This window comes from Rana temporaria, chromosome 2 (assembly GCF_905171775.1).
Source record: "Rana temporaria chromosome 2, aRanTem1.1, whole genome shotgun sequence".
Lineage (NCBI taxonomy): Eukaryota > Metazoa > Chordata > Amphibia > Anura > Ranidae > Rana > Rana temporaria.
Genome location: NC_053490.1, coordinates 340808736 through 340829633, shown reverse-complemented (window position 1 = coordinate 340829633; position 20898 = coordinate 340808736). Strand labels below are relative to the sequence as shown.

The 20898-nt window shown below is 43.6% G+C and overlaps 1 protein-coding gene across 1 annotated transcript in view; it reads right to left on the bottom strand.

Annotated features, from left to right (window-relative positions):
- Positions 1 to 20306, bottom strand: part of C2H1orf116 (chromosome 2 C1orf116 homolog) — an 85466-nt gene extending 65160 nt beyond the window's left edge. The window contains exon 1 of the mRNA XM_040337532.1: positions 20106 to 20306. The gene's annotated coding sequence lies outside the window, so the exon portion shown is untranslated. The remainder of the gene's footprint in view (positions 1 to 20105) is intronic.
- Between the last annotated feature and the right edge of the window lie 592 nt (positions 20307 to 20898).

Genomic DNA, 20898 nt, shown 5'->3' with positions numbered 1-20898 from the left:
GAATAGTCGGTGAGGGGGAAAAAAACAAAAAAAACAAACACACACAAACACACACACACACACACACACACACACACACACACACACACACACACCTGGCAGCAGCACCTCAGCAAGACAAATCAGCAGCAAAGGCTCTTTCTACTCATTCACTTACCGCAAGATGCTCATATACAACCTTTTTCTGTTGCAGCCTTTGAAACATCTGTGGCCTTTAGTGACATGGAGGAAAGTTTGACTTTCTGATTCTTAGCATATGACATGGAGAGTGGGGAACAGGGTCATGGGCCCATACTGAAAGCTCTTCTGCAGTTCTCCTACACCCACCCCACTGTCTCCAGAGGCTTCCTCCCAAGGAATGCATTTCTTTTGCAGCTGCTGGAGCAGAAGGAAAAATAAAATAATTTTTTTTCTCTAAATAACCCCCATACCCATAATTTTAATGCCAGCTTGGAAAATCTGCTGGGAGGCCATTTCCCAGGAGAGGTGTACCTATGGGAGGAGGCGACTATAGGGATCTCATTACAGTGAATACTGATGACCCCGGGTAGAAGGAGAGGCTTTTGAAAAGAGATGGGTGCTTAAAGTGCTGTATATGCTCTCACGTGCGACTGTTGCTTACCATTCACTAAATGCGATTGACAGTATTGTCAAGTGACTCCAGAATGAAAGTCGATTTGATGTGTGTCAAGTCATGCCCTCAGTACAATCAGTAAAGTGTAGCAACCCTATTCCTGGGTGGACATTCCTTCCTTGGGATATAAAGGTCAACGACCAGGAATGTCGTGTGGTGGCCTTTGGCGTGGAGTGGGGCTAAATATGGCAGAGGGTTCAGCCTCAGCAGGAGTGGCAGTGTTCTAGCAAAGACAAGAGCGTGGCAGAGAAATGCGCTGTTGGTACCATTATTAGCCCCTCTCTTACAAGCTTCCTTCTGCAAACATATGGCCTTAGCTACACCACAGTGCAGGTACCAAGACATCATTATTTTGTCCAGAAGGTCATCTCTACTTTTCACCAACATGTGGAATATAATGTGTCTGTCTTTTCACAACACTGTCAGGGTAGGCATGACCAAGGAAAGTAACCATAAGCAGGAATGCTACTGTAGCACTACCCCCAAAAGGAAAGGTTTGTTTTGGGTTTACACTCTGGCTATCAACCCCTAAAACTGTCTCAAACCCTCCCTTGGCACAACTGGTATCAGTGGGAATTGTGAACCCCAATAACTGTTAGGAAACACAATACCTTGGCACACCACAGTGGTTACCTTGAGTTGTATTGATCCCATAGGATGGCAGACGAACTGCACACAGATTCAGCTTAACCAATGTAACTCTTTACTTAGCAAGATAAAAGCAAAAGAAACAAAAAAGGTAAAACAGTAGTGGACTTCTTGCATAGCCCTGCAAGAGTCAGAATTAGTGGTAACAGACAAGTACAAATTAAATTATAACTATGTGGACCTGTGTAAGTACACATACACAGCAAAGCGAGTCCCTCAGTAAGATACTCACACTGAAGCACCCCCTTGCCAAGCCTCACCCAGCTCTCCCATATAACACTACTGTACAGTCATAGAACCAATTACCCAGTTAAAGGGTATGTAGATGAATATCAACGGTTTACTATACCCAACAGGCAGTCTTTAGATAATATACTTCACTAATATGGTTTGGTGGATCAGACCAAACCTCAATACAAATTAACACAACAGTTGGTGCACTTTCGCGTTGGCGCGCAACAAAAGTAATTTGTAATCCGAAAAGGGAACAAGTAAACTGGTGAAAGATACCCGAACAGTCAAGTCACAGTGGTGAGTGTAAACGATCCACCCTCCTGCAATGCAGTTAGTATGGTTGGGCAGGTGCCCATCTCACCCAATTAGATCAGGCCTTGTCCTTCCGGAACACTCCGTCTACGAACTCCAACACACCGTCCTTCAGGATGACAGTCTCCGGTTCTCCCACAGGTCATCGTTGAACTGGGACACCGTCCGATCACTCTGTCAGGGATCCTCTCTCTGTCTCTGGATGGCGATCCACCCGGGCGTGAATAGGCCTCCAACTCTGGTCTAAGTTTTCCGGAAAGACACCTCACACAGGTGTCCTCCTGGGTTAAAGAGGCGGTCCAGAGAGTGCGTCAAACACGTCCTCTTCCTTAAATTACCTCCCCCAACAGCTGTGTGAGGAGCAAAGCATTCTGGGGTTGTACAGTTGCTCTCTGGGTATCGTAGTTTATGAACAAACCAGGGCAATGGAGTCTTTCTCCCTGTACTCAGTTTCCCAACATTCCTTGCTGTACCAGTGTGAAAGTAAATAGAAGGTGGCTATAACTCAACTTGGCCACCGGAGGGAGCCGAGATCCTTCTGGATAAACAGATGGTAGTCTTTTAATCACATAAGAAAGAGGATACCTCGCTACACTACATATCCTTCACGGCACACTGGGTCAACCTTCTAGTAAGTGGCAAAGATGCAAGATGGGGCAGACCTTCAAAGCTGATGGTGCCATCATGTGGTCTTGTCTGATGGTGACAGTGCAGTCACCTGAACATCCTCCTTTTTATTGAATCCTCTGAATCCTTGGAACCAGCAGTCCTGGTGGTGAATGAATATATAAGCCTACAAATATAATACTGTATATGGAAAAATAACAAATGTTTTTTTTTTTTTTTTTATAAACACAACATCTCCTTTGTGTTCAAATTTTCTTCCTCCATGCACCGTGTTTCTCAAACAAACTCACCAGAGGTGAATGACCTTACTTAGTATTCAGGTCCAAAACACTTTTTCTCAATAAATCATCTCCTCCATTGAGTACTCACTTTTTCACCCGTCATCTCAAGACAACACAAAACACAGCTCCCTGTAGTGTTCTATAATTAAAACGTTCTGCTTTATTTACAAGCACATCTTATAGTGCTAACATCCGCACCGGTTTAAACAGCATATGAACATAAAAATACCCTGCTATTATGACTGCCACTGTATGACACAGCTCACCCACTCACTACAACTTCAAGCAGTTGTGAAGGCATTTTTTTTTTATTCTAGAATAGTAAACACGCTATACTTACCGGCTCTGACACCAAAGTACCATCCAGCTTTGTTGCCAGCAGCCTGTCAAGCTCTATGAGATTGGGTTTACACCTATGTGAATTTGATGCGGGTTTCCTCCACATCCAATTCGCATGACAGGAGATTGTGACTGGCTGCGTTTCCCCACTGACATCAGCTGGGAGGACATCAGAAGGTCAAGTGAGCGTCCCGTGGTGCTGTAAATAAGGTATGTTGCTGAATCATAAAAAAAAAAAAAAACACACAACACACCACACACACACACACACACACACACACACACACACACTTCATTAAAATGCAAGAGAGGGGATATTACACCATTTGTCACTAATAATTTAAACAGCTATAGTGGCCGGAGGGGTGGGGGGGGGAGGAGATGGATAACAGACTCCTGAGCCAACAGGCAAGGAGGTGTAGAAAAGGTTTGCTACTGTGCTTATTAAAGCGGATGTGCCATGAAAAAAAAAAAATATTAAAAGCCAGCAGCTACAAATACTGCAGCTGCTGACTTTTAATATTAGGACACTTACCTGTCCTGGAGTCCAGCGCCGCCCGCAGCAGAGGATGAGCAATCGCTCGTCACTCTGCTGCCCCCCCCCGCCATCCTCAGTGAGGAAACCAGGAAGTGAAGCGCTCCGGCTTCTCTACCCGGTTCCCTACGGTGCATGCGCGAGTTGTGCTGCTGATTGGCTCCCGCTGTGCTCTGGGAGCCGAGTGTTCCCAGAGCACAACGGGGGGGGAGGATGGGAGGTGACGTTCTTCCCCGTAGTCTGCCCGAGACTGTGTGGCCGGTAGTGGGTGCAAATACCTGTCTTTAGACCGGTATCTGCACCCCCCTCCCCCCTGAAAGGTGTCAAATGTGACACCGGAGGGGGGGGGGTGCCGTTGCACTTTAGGGTGGAGCTCCGATTTAAAAAGGGACAGTTTGTTGGGGGTTTTTTTTGTTTTTTATATACGAGTTTGGCGCCCTCTAGTGTATGCTGACTCGGTGTTATTTTCCTCCTGTGAGAATGACGAGAGCAATGCATCATGGAACATGTAGTCTGGGATGAGGAAGGGACACCAGACTAATATGGACTTCAGGTAACAGAATGCTGTGCGAACAGAGCAGCCTGCTGGGAGAGGAAATAAAAGTGGGTGTGGCCCGTTTTTGCTCTCTCTGGATACCATTGTGACCCTGCCAGCAGGAGGTCTGTGTGACAGGGAGTGGAGAATCTGCAGCCTACACAGCGGAGAGCCGGATTGCCAGCCTTAGAAGGATCTCAGAGGACAGCATCTCTATTCTAGGACAGCGGACCGCCATGTGTTCCAGACCATCTGGAAACACCTGCAATCCAGTCCACCGGGAGCTGCAGCGTGGCGGCGACATTTTCACAGGTCAGAGACACAGAATTCCATCTGGAACCCTCTACTCATCTGATGTCAATATTGGTGAGTGGGCACAGCCCTTGTGTTTGTGACAATAGTACTGCTGATTAATTTCTACACAGACTGGCTGGTTATACTTGTAGCTCCACGGATGTGAATCTACTTCTTCCCAGACCTCACACAGCAGGCGCTTGGGGCCCATATTGTGCTTTTAAGTCAGGATTGTGAACATTTCTCTGACACAGATAAAGAGGAGCATACATGTGTTATCATCCCTTCAGAAAAGATGCAGCTTAGTTCATCTTTGTTCTCATTTTCCATTTTGGATTACAAATTTACTGCCAGTATAAACAGGCTAGCTGAAGATAACCAGAACTAAAGGAACATTTATAATTTCTTCTCTGCTGTGCACATCTTCCTTACATTCCTTTGCTATTGCATTAAACTACAAACCACAGGAGGAGACAATTTATAGGATGTTCAATTTACATTGTGTCCAATGTATACCCATGTTTATTACCGTTTGCTGGTCTGTGCGTTGAGGACACAGAGGGAAAATATCCAATATATCATCTATTACAGTGTTGGGTATTTGTTTCTCTGTCTACCTGTTCACATAGGTCTTGTAGTGGATTTATGTCAGGTATTTTTGTATACCAGTTATGAGACCTATTCACTGTTAAACTAAGCTGTGTTTACTCATGCCATACTGTGTTAATTTCATCCCAGTAAACATATCAGAGTTGTTCAGTGATACTAAATTTCTATGAGTTTCTCATTAATATCACAGCTGTGGCCGGATGGAACCCAAGGTGTCAGAGGTAAGAGGATTTGCAGAGTCGAGGTAACCAATAGGATATAGGATCTACTAGAAGCCCTCACAGGGGTACCACTACAGAGGGATAGGGAGAGAGGAGAAGACAGCGGGATGATGGGATAAGGCATGAAACCTGACCACGGTAATCAGATCAGCAGCCATGATTACCATGGTCAGCACAAGCAGGGGGACACAGGAACTGGCAGGATAAACCAGGTTTTTCCGAACATAGAGCGACAAATGACACAGCACACACACTATGCTGTGTATCCTGCTGTAAAGGATCATTTTTTTAAAAAAATTTTTTTAGGGTTATGACAACTTTAAGCTGGTCATACACTTGATTGGAATTTTGATCAGTGTGTGGCATTCCTCACTTGACAGAAGTCGATCGTTTGACTTCTGTCTAAAGGACATGTTAAAGCGGGAGTTCACCCTAAAAAAAAAAAAAATTTAAGATTAGATTCATGCTCATTTTGTCAAGGGGAATCGAGTTTTTTTTAAAAACGAAGCAGTACTTACCGTTTTAGAGAGCGATCTTCTCCGCCGCTTCCGGGTATGGTCTTCGGGACTGGGTGTTCCTTCTTGATTGACAGTCTTCCGACAGGCTTCTGACGGTCGCATCCATCGCGTCACGAGTAGCCGAACGTCGGTGCGGCTCTATACGGCGCCTGCGCACCAACGTTCGGCTACTTTCGGAAAATCGCGACGCGATAAATGCGACCGTCGGAAGCCTGTCAATCAAGAAGGAACGCCCAGTCCCGCAGCCCATACCCGGAAGCGGCGGAGAAGATGTATCTCTAAAACGGTAAGTACGGCTTTGATTAAAAAAAAAAAAAAAAAAAAAAAAAACTACCCGATTCCCCTAAACAAAATGAGCCTCAATCTAAATGTTAAAAATTGTCATTTCCGGGTGAACCTCCACTTTAAAAAACAATATTCTTAAAACAGCTACTGAAGCCGCCGTTTAGTGTATGCTGATAGTTATGGGTGTACCATTAGTTCTTTGCTACATTTTCTTATGGTGGTAGGATCTCTTCCGATGACCATTGTGCTTCTGATCCCTCAAAAGGAAAAGCAGCAGTGGCCGTCTCAGTTCTGCTTGTCAGTTTTTTTTTTTTTTTTAACCACAGCAGCCAGGCCGGCTGCAAATGGCAGTCACAGACAGCACCTGAACCACACATTGGGTCCAGGGCTTACGCAGCACTCTCAGAAGCAAGGAACCCATGGACTATTGGGTGTGTAGGCTAGATCTATGGCAGCAGCTTACACAGTATGCATTGGAGATTCTGGCTTGCACTACAGCCAGTGTGCTGTAAGGGTGCCTTCAGCAGAGCAGGTTTTGGTTCGAAGAACTGAACCTCCCTGTCCCCAGGCAGAGTTTAAAATGAACTGGTCCTGAATTACCACTGACTACAAAACCCTTCCCCCTCTTCTAAAAGTCAACTTTTTTTTTTAGCGATAATCATGTAATTAAACAAATAGAGAAACAAAGCACTTATTTGTTAACTGACTGTACTGTATATAATCATGTCATTAAAAAGATAAATAAAATTGGTTAATAGCGGGGCAGCAAAACATGGGGATAATAGTGTGTTGCAATTCTAACAGGCCTGCAGAGAATTAAACGATATGAGCAATGTATATACAATAGACAGGCAACAGTCCAATGTTACAAAACACACAGGCAACCATTTTAATACATGGGCAGCAAAACAGCCGATTGTTACAATATTGAGGATCTGACAAATAATAGTGACAACAGTAACAATACTTGCAAATTTTTTTTGCCACTGCTTATTTAGAACAGGGTTTTACAACAGGGTTTTATTTCAGAAGAGAAACTGCATGTCTCTTCTACAATAAAGAGCCTGCCTGCTCGCAGTTTGTAAAAGTGGGACGCTTTAAACAATGTGGTGCTCTAAAACAGTGAATCACATCACCCTTCATCGCATGGCAAAATGTAGTGCAGCCTAAATGCTAAAATCTGACCATTTTTTTTTTATATGTGGCAAGTATGACCGGGCTCAGATTTATTCAGAATTTTACCACTATAGTAACATTCTTAAAGCGGATGTATGCTGAATTTTTTTTTATTAAAAGCCAACAGCTACAAATACTGCAGCTGCTGACTTTTAATATTAGGACACCTACCTGTCCTGGAGTCCAGCGCTGTCCGCAGCAGAGGATGAGAGATCGCTCATCACTCTGCTGCCCCCCGCCATCCTCAGTGAGGGAACCAGGAAGTGAAGCGCTCCAGGTTTACTGCCCGGTTCCCTACGGCGCATGCGCAAGTCGCGCTACGCCTTCCTATTGGGTCCCGCTTTGTTCTGGGAGCCGAGTGTTCCCAGAACACAACAGGGGGGGGGGGGGGTGACGTCATGCCCGCAGTTTACCCAAGACTGTGTGGCCGGAAGTGGGTGCAAATACCTGTCTTTAGATCGGTATCTGCACCCCCCTCCCCCTGAAATGTGACACCGGAGGGGGGGGGAGGGTTCCGATCAGCAGGAGTTCCACTTTAGGGTGGAGCTCCGCTTTAAACAGACTTATACAAAAGGAAATAATTCCACCTGGTCAAGTGGGACCCCCACCTTTTGAAAATAGTTGATTATTCAGACTGCTGCCTCCATTGTGGTATGTTCAACCACTGTCACCAAGGAAAGCCTTCCTTAGAATGCATGAAACGCATGCATATGGGAAAAAAGGCTGAAGGTGATCTGCAGTACAAAGAGATTATATATATAGATATAGATATACACGAGCATTCCTAAAGAAGCAAACAGCAATGGCTCATCATTCACTAAAGCAAACTAATTGTCATACATTGAGGTTTTATATCTCCTTTATCTCCCCATGCTCCTTTTGGTCAGTTTTAGGTCAAAACTTCTGTCTCAAAACAGACCCGAAATGTTGAATGGGGGCGCACCGGACCCCTGCTGTGAGCCGCATGTGAAGATACTGTGAACACAGCCTGAAATATGAACATACTGTATATACTACCCCCCTCCCCCCATCCTAACATTCATCATGTGATACTTATAAAGAGTACAATCAAGTGTCAAAGTGCTTTTCACTTAAGTCATCTTTTCATGAAGAAGTTCAATTCAAGTCAAGTATGTACTTTATGCCAATTTGTTTCACATGATCTGCCTGCATAGCATGAAGTTAACCACTTCAGCCCCGAACCATTTGGCTGGCCAAATACCAGGCCACTTTTTGTGATTCGCCACTGCGTCGCTTTAATTGACGATTGCGCGACGTGGCTCCCAAACAAAATTGATGGCATTTGATCACCTTTGTTTTCCTCAGTTTAGGCCGATACGTATTCTACATATTTTTGGTATATTATATTAATTAACAATTAATCGAACAATTAATATATTAATCAAACAATTAATCGTTAATTTCCGCAGCCCTAATTATATATATATATATATATATATATATATATATATATATATATATATATATATATATATATATATATATATATATATATATATATATATATATATATATATATATATAATTAGGACTGCGGAAATTAACGATTAATTGTTCGATTAATCGTTAATTTCTTTGATCGACTAAAATTATTTTGATCGACGGTCCGCGGAGTGAGCTCCGCGGTCTCGCCCATAGGAAAGACCGCGGCTTCGGCCTAGCTCCGGAGCCGCGGCCATCTTGGTCCACCCGGCGGCAGCCAAGTAGCGGCGCGCTGACGTCATCATCACCCGCCCGCCTGCTTGTATTATCTTCCCTTGCGCACGTGTCCATCAGCTACTCTGCGGACGGGTCTGTAGGTAAGAGAGGACAACAACCATCCTTGTGTATATTCTTGCAGTATGGGGGCAGATGTGTATATTCTTGCAGTATGGGGGCAGATGTGTATATTAAAGCATGGGGGCAGATGCTGTAATATACACATCTGCCCCCATACTGCAAGAATATACACATTTGCCCCCATGCTTTACATACACATCTGCCCCCATACTGCAAGAATATACACATTTGCCCCCATTCTTTACATACACATCTGCCCCCATGCTTGAATATACACATCTGCCCCCATGCTGCTGTAATGTACACATCTGCCCCCATGCTGCTGTAATGTACACATCTGCCCCCATGCTACTGTAATGTACACATCTGCCCCCATGCTACTGTAATGTACACATCTGCCCCCATGCTGCTGTAATGTACACATGGGGGCAGATGTGTATATTCTTGCAGTATGGGGGCAGATGTGTATATTACAGCATGGGGCAAATGTGTATAATCTTACAGCATCGGGGCAAATGTGTATATTCTTGCGTTAATTAATCGAAATTAGTCGATTAATCGATTTAAAAAAAAACGATTAATCGAACACAAAAATTTAAATCAGTAACAGCCCTAATATATATATATCCGGCTCTACTTTAAATTTAGAGGGTAGTCTGAGAGTTAGTTGACTCAGACCGTATGATTTTTTCCAAATTTGGGCCTCTGTTCTAGCCATGGCTGTACTGCGAGTGACCACTATTGTTGCCTGGTGTGCCGTTACCACCCCAGGCCAAGGATGGCAGCAGTCAAGGTGTTTTGGGTGTTCCCCTTCAGCAGCCAGTCATTGGGGGTTGGTCGTACCGCTGTGCATGCTGGGGAGGAGTACTTAAGGGACAGATGCCATTGGACCAGGGTCGTCTAGCGTCCCACCACCCCCTGTGTGTGGCCCTCCTAGCCCAGGGTGAGTGTTCAAGTGTTCTTGGCTCCGGGACCACGTTGGTCCGGGTTTGTGATCTACTAAGTAGGCACGGTAGTCAGACTGGGTCTACGTTTGCAGAGTGGTCCTGTGCTGTCCGTCCTGGAGGGAGGAAGCCACTCGATGAAGAACCTATCTTGGAGAGCACCGAGCATGAGGCTGGCATCTCAGGAGAGGCATTGAACTTCATCAAAGGATGCACCATTACTGAAAGGCTGATTGATGGTCGCCTGTCAGATCTAAGTTTGCAAGAAGTTGATTGGGAGAGATCCAGGTGCTTAATCCTGTGTTGAGAGGATTTTGACCGAATATACCTCAATCTTTGGGAAGGTCTGTGGCAGAGACTTTACCAAATTTCCATGCGCCATCTCGGCTGCTAGGCTAGTGGGAGAGGCCTATCCGGGTGCACAATACCCGCTCTGGCTAGAGTGGCGATGAAAGCTGTGTTGCTGGAAGCAGAAGTGTTTCCGGACAGAAGTTGTGCATCTGAACCTTTTACCCTTCCACCTCTTCAACTACTTATTTTATTCCTTTACCAAGTTCAGCAAATAAAACAAAGAAAAAGAAGTGTGGACATTGAACTTTTCTCAGCTCTCATCTGATACCCTAGACGGCGAGGAAATAGAGGTAACATGCCACCCAAAACAATCCAGCAGCTCCTCCGAGGGTAGTACTGTATGTGAGATTATATATATATATATATATATATATATATATATATATATATATATATATATATATATATATATATATATATATATATATATATATATATATATATATATATATATATATCTAAATAATTTTTTTTATTACACACACACACACACACACACACACACACACACACACACACACACACAGACACACACACACACACACAGACGTTTGATTGGTTTGCACAAAAATTATAGCGTCTACCAAATAGGGGATAGTTTATTGGTATTTTAATTTAAAAAAAAAAAAAAATAATATGTACCTAGTAATGGCGGCAATCGGTAATTTTTATCATGACTGCGACATTATGGCGGACACATCGGACACTTTTGGCGCTATTTTGGGACCATTCACATTTATACAGCGATCAGGGCTATAAAAATGCACCGATTACTGTGTAAATGTGACTGGCAGTGAAGGGGTTAGCCTGTAGGGGGCGCTGAAGGGGTTAAGTGGGACCTAGGGATGGACATGAGACTGATCACCGCTCCTGATCACAGGGAGCTGTGATCAGTGTCCTGTCACTAGGCAGAACAGGGAAATGCTTGTTTACATTAGTATTTCCCCATTCTTCCTCTCCGAGAGACAATTCGCGGGACTCCCAGCGGACATCGAGTCTGCAGGACCCGCGGAGCTCGCAGTGCGCCCGCAACCCTGGGCCTTAAAAGGCGGTGTAAATATACGTCGATCTGCCCTGCCATGCCATTCTGCCAACGTATATAATAGCGCAGTGGTCGGCAAGGGGTTAAATATATCAGTTAGCATAAAGGTTAAATAAAGAGAGTGTGGCTGATGTTAGTCAAGTATTCTGCTGTGTTCGTTTCAGGATAAACCTCACCATGATCCTTACTTCTCCAAACATTGAAAATTGAGGAAAGCGAGCGATCTTAAAATTACACAAATTAAAAAAGGTATTTGAGAGAGCGTGGGACCCGTGGATCAAATATACAAGTCCAGTTTGTGGTCCACGCTGGTTGCTGGTCCCCTCCCGGGGATGTCACTTCCAGGATTCATGCTCCACACAGGAGAAAGTTCAGAGAAATAGTTGGCTTTAAACTAGTCAAATTTTTTTTAAATTTGGGGCCTCTGCTCTAGCTTTGGCTGTGCTGACTGTACAAGCTGTCGTTGCCAGGGGAGCGAGTCCCACCCCGGGACGATAGGTGGCAGCAGTGGAGTCAAGTGTAGTTGGATATTCCCCCCAGCAGCCAATCAGGGAGGGTGACCGCCTTGCTGTGCATACTGGGGAAGGGTATTTAGGGGCAGACGCCATTCTCCCAGGGTTCTTCCTCGTGTGGCGCCCACTATTGGGGAAGCCATTCCACGACACCCCCGCAAATGGCTCTCCTGGCCAGGGTGTGCGTGTGTCGCAGTGTTCCGGGACCACGTTGGCCCGGAGCAATTGATCTGCTGTGCGGGCCCAGTGATCAACTGGGTCCCCAATCTAAAGAGTGCTGAGCTGTCCGTCCAATTGGAGGAAGCTGACCAATGAGGAGTCTGTCTAAAGGATACCAAGCATGAGGCTGGTGTTCCAGGAGAGGTCTGTCCATTCATTAGGAGGACAAATCATGGTTCTGAGAGGCTGGATGTTGGTCACCTGTCAGTTGCTAATTTGACCAAAACTACCTGAAGGAGATTCGGGTGCTGAATCTACTAAAAGAGGATTCCGGACCATAATTGTCTCCAACATTTAGAAGGGTCTGTGGCAGAGACTTAATCCTAAATTCGAGTGACACTCTGGCTGCCAGGCTGGTGAGAGAGGCCTGTCCAGATGCGCTGTACCCACTCTGGCTAGAGTGGCGATGTAAAGTTGTTGTTGGAAGCAGGACCATTTCCCTATCCAGTTACACCTGAATTTGCCATCTTTCATTCTGCTATCCCTTCACCTTCCATTTATTTCTATAATTTTACCTGGCTCGATAATAAAAGCACAGAAAAGACACGCGTCGTGTGGACATTCCCTATACTGCAGCTCTCATCAAGTACCCTAGACGGCGGAGATACAGAGGTAACGTGCCACCCAAAACAAACCAGCAGCTCTTTCGGGGGTAGTGCTACCCATATGATGTGCTCTTTTCAACCTTCTTGTAAGTGTTTTTAACCCTTTTTGGATATTAAAACACACACACACACACACACACACACACACGTATATTTCTGCACTTAGAGGCACTTTTTTCTGTCTCTCTCATTACCAGAGTCTGCTCTCCTCTTAAAGTTCTGCCTTAAGTGTATGAAGATTTCTTCCCATTCTACATAGACTATAATCTGCTTAGTCTATACTCAGAGTGCCCTTATACACTTTTAATCTAGTTTTAGGGGTATGCATATTGCCCCCCCCCTCCCCACAAAGGGGGCCCGACAACCGTTGCACATGTGATGAATGTTCTCCAGGTTTTAACTAGTGAACATATCCCTTACTACTATAACATTAGGTATGAGCGACATGCTTTGGCATAACATATTGAGGGCTGTTAGCCTTCGGTCCGGGAGCTGACTGCAATGTGTTACATCAAAAATGTGCCCTTGTTACACAAGCGAGACTAAGGGTATTTTGGTGCACTCGTCTCATTCTTATGCCGCGTACACACAACATTTTTAATGTCATGGAAAAAACAAAGTTTTTCTCTACGCGATTCTTGTCAAGCCTGCTTTGCATACACACGATCGTGAAAGAAAAAAAAATGCTTGAGCAAAGCGCGGTGATGTACAACACGTACGACGGCACTATAAAGGGGAAGTTCCATTCGGATGGCGGCTCCCTTTGGGCTGCTTTTTTGTTAGTTAAAGTTTAGTGAGAGACGATTCGCACTTTTCAGTCTTTGTGTTTTTCAGTCTGTTACAGCGTGACGAACGTGCTATCTCCAGCACGAATGCTAGTTTTACCAGAACGATTGCTTCCTTTCTCATAACTTGCTTCTGAGCATGCACGTTTTTTTCCCCCCCATCGTTAAAGCCTACACACGACTGTTTTTCACGACGAGAAAAATGCTTGATTGTTTTTAATGACCAATTTAAAAAATGCAATTTTTCTTGTCATAAAAAAAAATAAAAAATAAATAAAAAACGGACGTGTGTATATAAGACTTAACAGTACCTGCAAACCCTCCTATTGGTTCTATGTTTGAGTTTATATCTTGTGTTTTTGTCATGCATATGTATTGTCTAATGATAAGAAAAGGGGCAATTTAACCCCCCTTTTCTCCATGGGAGAGCGATGGGGGACAGTGAATTCTAGGTGAGGGGGGGGTAGTGTTGTTTCCCCCCCTCCCCTCCTTTCTCATGTGCAGGGTATGGCTAGTGGCCTTTGGGTGACCTTTTCTGGGCTTGAGAGATTGCCCGGGAAAGGTTAGTTCAAATTTAGCATCTTGGCCCCCAGGTGACCTCTCTCTGAGGGAATTTGGCGGGCCGTTTGAACTTTGTATGACCCTTCCCGGGCTTCTGGTCAGAAAGCCCGGGAAGAGCCAGTTTAAACCGGTCGGAACCTGTGGACTTTAGCCCGATCCTGGGCTATTTAAAGCGGGTTCCGTCCGGACCAGGCTCATTCGCCTCAGAAGACTTGGAGCTGTGGTGTTCTTCCCCTCCCACCCCCCCCCTGTTCAGAAGTTACCTTGTCACGGTTATTGGTATGTGGTAGTGTCACCTTTGCAAAAAAAAAAAAAAAAAAAATGTGTATAATAAAGATAAAAAAAAAAAAAGGGAGAAGCAAAGGGGGACTAGCTATGCTGTTAATGTTTACTTATGAAAGTTATCTGTTATGAAGTTGAACACTGATGTTTTTAGCTGGGTAATTGTGCTAGGCAGCCTGGGTCGTAGTGGCTAGGTTAGCTTTAAATGCTTTATATTTATGATTATTTATTTATATATTGTTGATAGTATTTATCACAATATTTTGAAACCAATATTAAATAACCGCGGCCTTTTAAAATCCAGCAGTGGTCTTTGTCTATTATTTATTTATTTATTTATGTATTTATTTATTTAAGTGTTAAGGTCTATTCCCGTCTGCGATCCCATGAAGGTTTCACTTAATTGTCAATTATTGCCTTTGGATTACTAGTGATTATATGTATATTTTATACCTTTTGTTAAAATCTTAAACAGATTGAAACAAAAACTGAGGAAATCTCAGAAAAATCCGAGGATGAGGTGTTAGCAGCAAGTTTGACTAAAATACCTAAAGTAGAGGAGTTAGGATCAGGTCTGAAAAAAAATCGGCATGCCTGACAAACAAACCTGCAAAGGATGTGAGAGGTGGGGGTATATAAGGGGTCAACTAATGGAGGTTGACAACTGAACAAGAAAAACAAATGGCTGACAACCAACCGATGTTAGGCGGATGACAGAAGAATGCATGACAGAGGTTCAGAGTAGCAATGAGAGGAGTATGACTAACAAGTGACTAAGGTTTAGAGGAATAAAAATAATAATACTAATAATAATGACAGGTAACCAGAAGGTTGGAGAAGGAAGACTGACAAGTTTTGGAGGTGCAGTGAGAAGGATGATGACACGTCCTACAATAGATATTTAACGGCTATTTTTAGCAAATATTTATAACAGTATGTTGATGTTGTGCTCGTAGGTTAAGTGTCTCAAAATGAGTGCACCTGTGATGGCTGCCTCACCTCATAAGCGCTTTGAGTTCCCAGGGAGAAAAGCCCTATAGAAGTACAAATTAAATTAAATAATCTACTCAGCATACCCAAGACAGCTGCCTACCCTCTCATCTGCCCCAACACCAATTTGACAAGCCATTTGGTCCGCAGGGTGTATGTACAGCGCCCTGCCACATCCGATAGGCGATTTTCCAGGCTACTTAAAGAAAGTGTCGTTTTTAACCACTTGACTACTGGGCACTTTTAACCCCTTCCCTGCCCAGGCCACATTTCAGATTTCAGCACGCTTACAGTTTAAATGATAATTGCGTGATCATGCAGCATTGTACTCACACAAATAAGAGCTTTCTTTTGGTGGTATTTAATTACCACTGGGTTTTAAAAATGTTTGCAAAAAAAAAAAAGTGAAACAAAAAACAAAAAAAATAATCAAACATTTTGAAGAAAAATTTTTTTTTCTTAGATACGGTTATAAAGTTTTATCAAACAGGTTATTTTTCTCCTTCACCGATGTGGGCTGATGAGGTGGCACCGGTGGGCACCAATGAGGTGGCAAACTGCACTGATCATCAAATCAATGATCATCAGTGTAGATGTCCCCTTCACACTTGCCATTTACTGGCTCTCCTCACGCTGTGACTTTACAAACAACAACCACATACACTGTTAAATAATTTCCTTCCTGCCCTTTGAGTTTTCTCATCACTGTGGTTGAAAACAAAGATCAATTTGATCCCACTAATGATTTAGGCTGGGTTCACACTGTTGCGAATTGGATGCGACTCTATGAAGCCAGTTCACACATCTCCGAAGTGCACAGGAGTCCTGTGTGTCTTTTGGTTTCAGGTCCCAATTCAGCCCAAAATTTTGACTGAAATCAGACCTGAAATGGTAAATGGGGATGCACCGGAATCCTGCTGTGATCCGAATCGTGCTGTAGTGTGACCCCAGCCAAAAAAAATAAAAAAAAGTTATATCAAAATTAACTTTCCTAAAAAAAACAAAAACAAAAACAAAAAAAATCATTGCAAACAAAAATTCTGCTACTACTTGTCTGGTTAAAGACCGGGCCACTTTTTGCGATTCGGCACTGCGTTGCTTTAACCGACAATTGTGCGGTAGTGCGACGTGGCTCCCAAATAAAATTGACATCCTTTTTTTTCCACAAATAGAGCTTTCTTTTGGTGGTATTTGATCACCTCTGCGGTTTTTATTTTTTTTGCGCTATAAACAAAAATAGGAGCGACAATTTTGAAAAAAAAAAAAAACAATATAATAAAATATCCCCAAAGAATATATGAAAACAATATATTTTCCTCAGTTTAGGCCATTACGTATTCTTCTATATATTTTTGGTAAAAAAAATAAAAATAACGCAATAAGCGTTTATTGATCGGTTTGCGTAAAAGTTATAGCGTCTCCAAAATAGGAGATAGTTTTATGGCATTTTTATTAGTATTTTTTTTCCTAGTAATGGCGGCGATCAGCGATTTTTATCGTGACTGCAACATTATGGCGGACACATTTGACACATTTTTGGGACCATTGTCATTTTTACAGCGATCAGTGCTATTAAAAACGCACCGATTACTGTGAAAAATTACACTGGCCGTGAAGGGGTTAACCACTAGATGGCACTGTAGGGGTTAAGTGGGCCCTATGGAGTACTTTTTACTGTAGGGGGGGTGGGCTATGTGTGACAAGACAGTGACCAACGCTTCCGATTACAGGAAGTGGTGAGCACTGTTATTGTCACTAGGCAGAGCGGGGAGATGCTCGTTTACATCAGCATCTCCCCGTTCTTCGTCACCGTGAGACAATCGCAGGTATCCCTGTGGCGATCGAGTCCACAGGACTCGCGGTCGGGGCTCACAGCGTTCGGCGCGTGCATCCACAATGCCGCTTCCTTACGCTACAGGTATGTCCTTTTGCCCAGGAGTGCCATGCTGTCGACGTATAAGTGCGTGCGGCGGTCGGCAAGCAGTTAAAGCCGTAATAAACACTGCTTGGTCACTTGTTCCTACAGGTTAGCCTATTCATTGTACCTACAGGTAAACGTTATATTTCCTAAACATGCACCGTTTAGGAGGTATTCGCAATTTCTTCAGCTATTGATATCACAGAGGCATGCACACTGCACATTGAAGTGCTGTCATCCAGCGAGCTCTACCGTAATCGTGACTCCAATGTGAATGCACAGAAGTGACATCATCACGGATCAGCCATTCAAATGGAAGAAAGACCGGGTGAAGATGGAAGCCCTGACAGCACTCTGCTGGAGGGATACCCTCAAGACCCCTTTCACACTAAGGGCGTTTTGCAGGCGCTATAGCGTTACAAATAGTGCCTGCAAAGTGCCATAAAACAGCTGCTCCTCACACTCTAGTGTGAAAGCCCGAAGGCTTTCACACTGGAGCGGTGCGCTGGCAGGGCATCAGAAAAAGTCCTACCAGCAGCTTTTTTGAAGCACATTAGGAGCGGTGAACTGCTCCTGCCCATTGAAATTAATGGGCAGCGCCGCTGTTTTGCCGGCAAAACGCAGCTGTAGTGGTGGTTTACGGACGGATTTAACCCTTTTTCAGCCACTAGCTGAGGGTTAAATGCGCCTCGCTAGCTGCCGAATAGCGCCGCTAAAAATAGCGCAGTTATACCCCTGACGCCAGATTTTTGTCTTCAGATTTACCAAAACCATATAATATGAGGTCAAACCTTAGGAGTTTCAATTAGTATGCAAACAGGCAGGTCCTTGCACAACACGATTTTGGTAAACCTGAAGACAAAAATCTGCAGAAAATCTAATAGTGTGTATGGGGCTTTCTTACAGGTTGACTTTTTTTTAACCACTTAAAAACCCATGTAAGCAAGGCAGATCGCCGTTCTGGCAGGGAAGAAGATAGAGATCTTGTGTTCATGCCAAGCAGAAACACTGATCTGTCTTCATCCAGTCAGACCACCCCCCACACAGTTAGCAAGCACCCCCTAGGGACACACTTAACACTTTGATCGTCCCTGACGTCAACCCCTTCCCTGCCAGTGTCATTAGTACAGTAACAGTGCATATTTTTAGCACTGATCACTGTAATAATGTCACTGGTTTCCAAAAAAAGTGTCAGTTAAGTGAATTGTCTGCCGCAATGCCGCTTAAAATTGCTGATTACTGGCATTCCTAGTAAAAATAAAAAAAATAAAAGACATAAAATCTATCCCATAGTTTGTAGACGCTATAACTTCTGCGCAAACCAATCAATATACGCTTATTGGGATATATATATTTTTCTTTTTACCAAAAATATGTAGCAGAATACATATTGGCCTAAATTGATGAAGAAATTAGATTTTTTAGATTTTCTTTTTGATGCGTTTTATAGCAGAAAGTAAAAGATATTGGGCCAGATCCACATATAATTGAATAGGCGCAGCGTATCAGAGATATGCTACGCCGCATCTTACCTGGCTTTAAGTCAAATCCAGGAAGATTTCGCGCCATAAGTTACGGCGGCGTAGTGTATTTCTGACGCCGGAATTCAAATCGGCGGGTAGGGGGCGTGATTCATTTAAATGAAGCGCGTCCCCGCGCCGATTGAACTGCGCATGCTCCGTTTCGAAATTTCCCGCCGTGCTTTGCGCGAAATGTCGCAACGTCATTTTTTTAACTTAGACGTGACTTACGTCCATCCCTTTTCACGGACGACTTACACCAAAAAAAAATAATTCTAATTCAGACGCGGGAACGACGGCCATACTTTAACATGGCAAGTCTATCTATACGCCGCAAAATAGCAGCTTTAACTATACGCCGGAAAAAGCTGACCAGAGACGACGTAAGAGAATGCGACGGCCGCGCGTACGTTCGTGGATCATCGGAAAAAGCTAATTTGCATACCCAACACGGAAAACTACGCGAACTCCACCCAGCGGGCGCTGAAGTATTGCACCTACGATCCGAAGGCGTACAAAGCCGTACGCCTGTCGGATCGAAGCCAGAAGCCGTCGTATCTTGGTTTGAGGATTCAAACTAAAGATACGACGCGGGTAATTTGAAAGTAAGCCGGCGTACTCGCTATGTGGATCTGGCCCATTGTTTTTCCTCCAAATTGATAATTGTTTGTAGCACAAAAAATAAAAAACGCACCAAAGGAAAGCTTTATTGGGGGGGGGGGGGGGGGGGATAAAGGACATCTATTTTATTTGGGTACAGCATCGCACGACCACGCAATTGTCAGTTAAATCAAAGCAGTGCCGTATCGCAAAAAGTGGCCTGGTCATTAAGGGGGGGGTAAAACTTTTCAGGGATGAAGTGGTTAAAGGCTTCACTACCACTTTAAGTCTGCCTTCATTGGCAGTCATACAACTCTGCAAAACACAGTGACAACATACTGGCAGCAGTGTAACAAAACATGTAACATTTACACTATATAAAGAGGGCGCAATGACCTTAGAAGGCCTACGTTTGAACTTTAGATTGGAAAGTTGATTTAAAAATACAGTCCTAATATTTATCTCAGATGTCCTTATCTAAATTCGTTACTCTGTTAGTGAGAGCAGGGTCAGTTCAGCAAAGTAATCAAGCTCACAATTTACGATAACCCTAGTTTATCTCAAATCCGTTTTCCAAATAAATGCGAGTTTGCGCTTTTACTTGCGTACTCGTACAAAAAAGGTGAAGAATATTCGAAAACATAAGAAAGCCATTTCCAGAAATCATGGACGCAATGCAGTACCCTACGCAAATAATGGAAAAAATAAATAGTTACTAATTAACTTACCTTGACAGCAGGATATTAAAAGCTTAAAACAAAGAAGAAAGCGAAAAAGAAGACACTCGATCGTTTCGACAGGACCCACGGGCAAAATGATTAACTACAAATTGACTCTCCTTACTGAAATCTTCAGAAGTCAGTAAGTCTGGATAAAAGTCACCTGCCTCTCCCTCCCTAACCTGCTCTCTACCTTTGCTTGGTCATGGAAGGGGCGGATAGACAGGTTTTATTAACCAACCACAAAGCTTAAAGTGCAGGTACACAAGGAATGCTGCAGGAAGTTAACCCTGTACTCTCTGTTGATGACGTGATTGTAAGCAAACAGCCAATTCCTGTATGACACACTGTCCAAAGTATCTAGTCTTTATGGAAATAATGTTTTGCATGAAAGATATGCAATCAAGTGTTCGATCGTCATGATAAATAATTCACTAATATGTTAGATAGACACGCAGGTCTTGTTAGGTGTAATAAATAAAGCAGAGATGTTAGCTTTGCACTAATTCATGCTTCTTAAGATGTTGTCACTGATAGCGTAGCATGAACAACGCCCACATCCTTATATACTACAGTGCACAGGATTGTGTTAAAGAGAATTGTTACAAAGCAAACACCTTTTCTCATAAACTTCTGCAGAAAGCTGCCAGCTCGCCGACTTTTATCCCAATGTAACGTTGACTGAGGCCCGATTCACACCTATGCAGGTTGCAGTTTGCGTATTGCAAGCGCATTTTGTGTTTTTCAATGCACGTTTTTTTTTTTGTGTAATCAGTATTTATTAAAGGAATAAGTAGAAGAA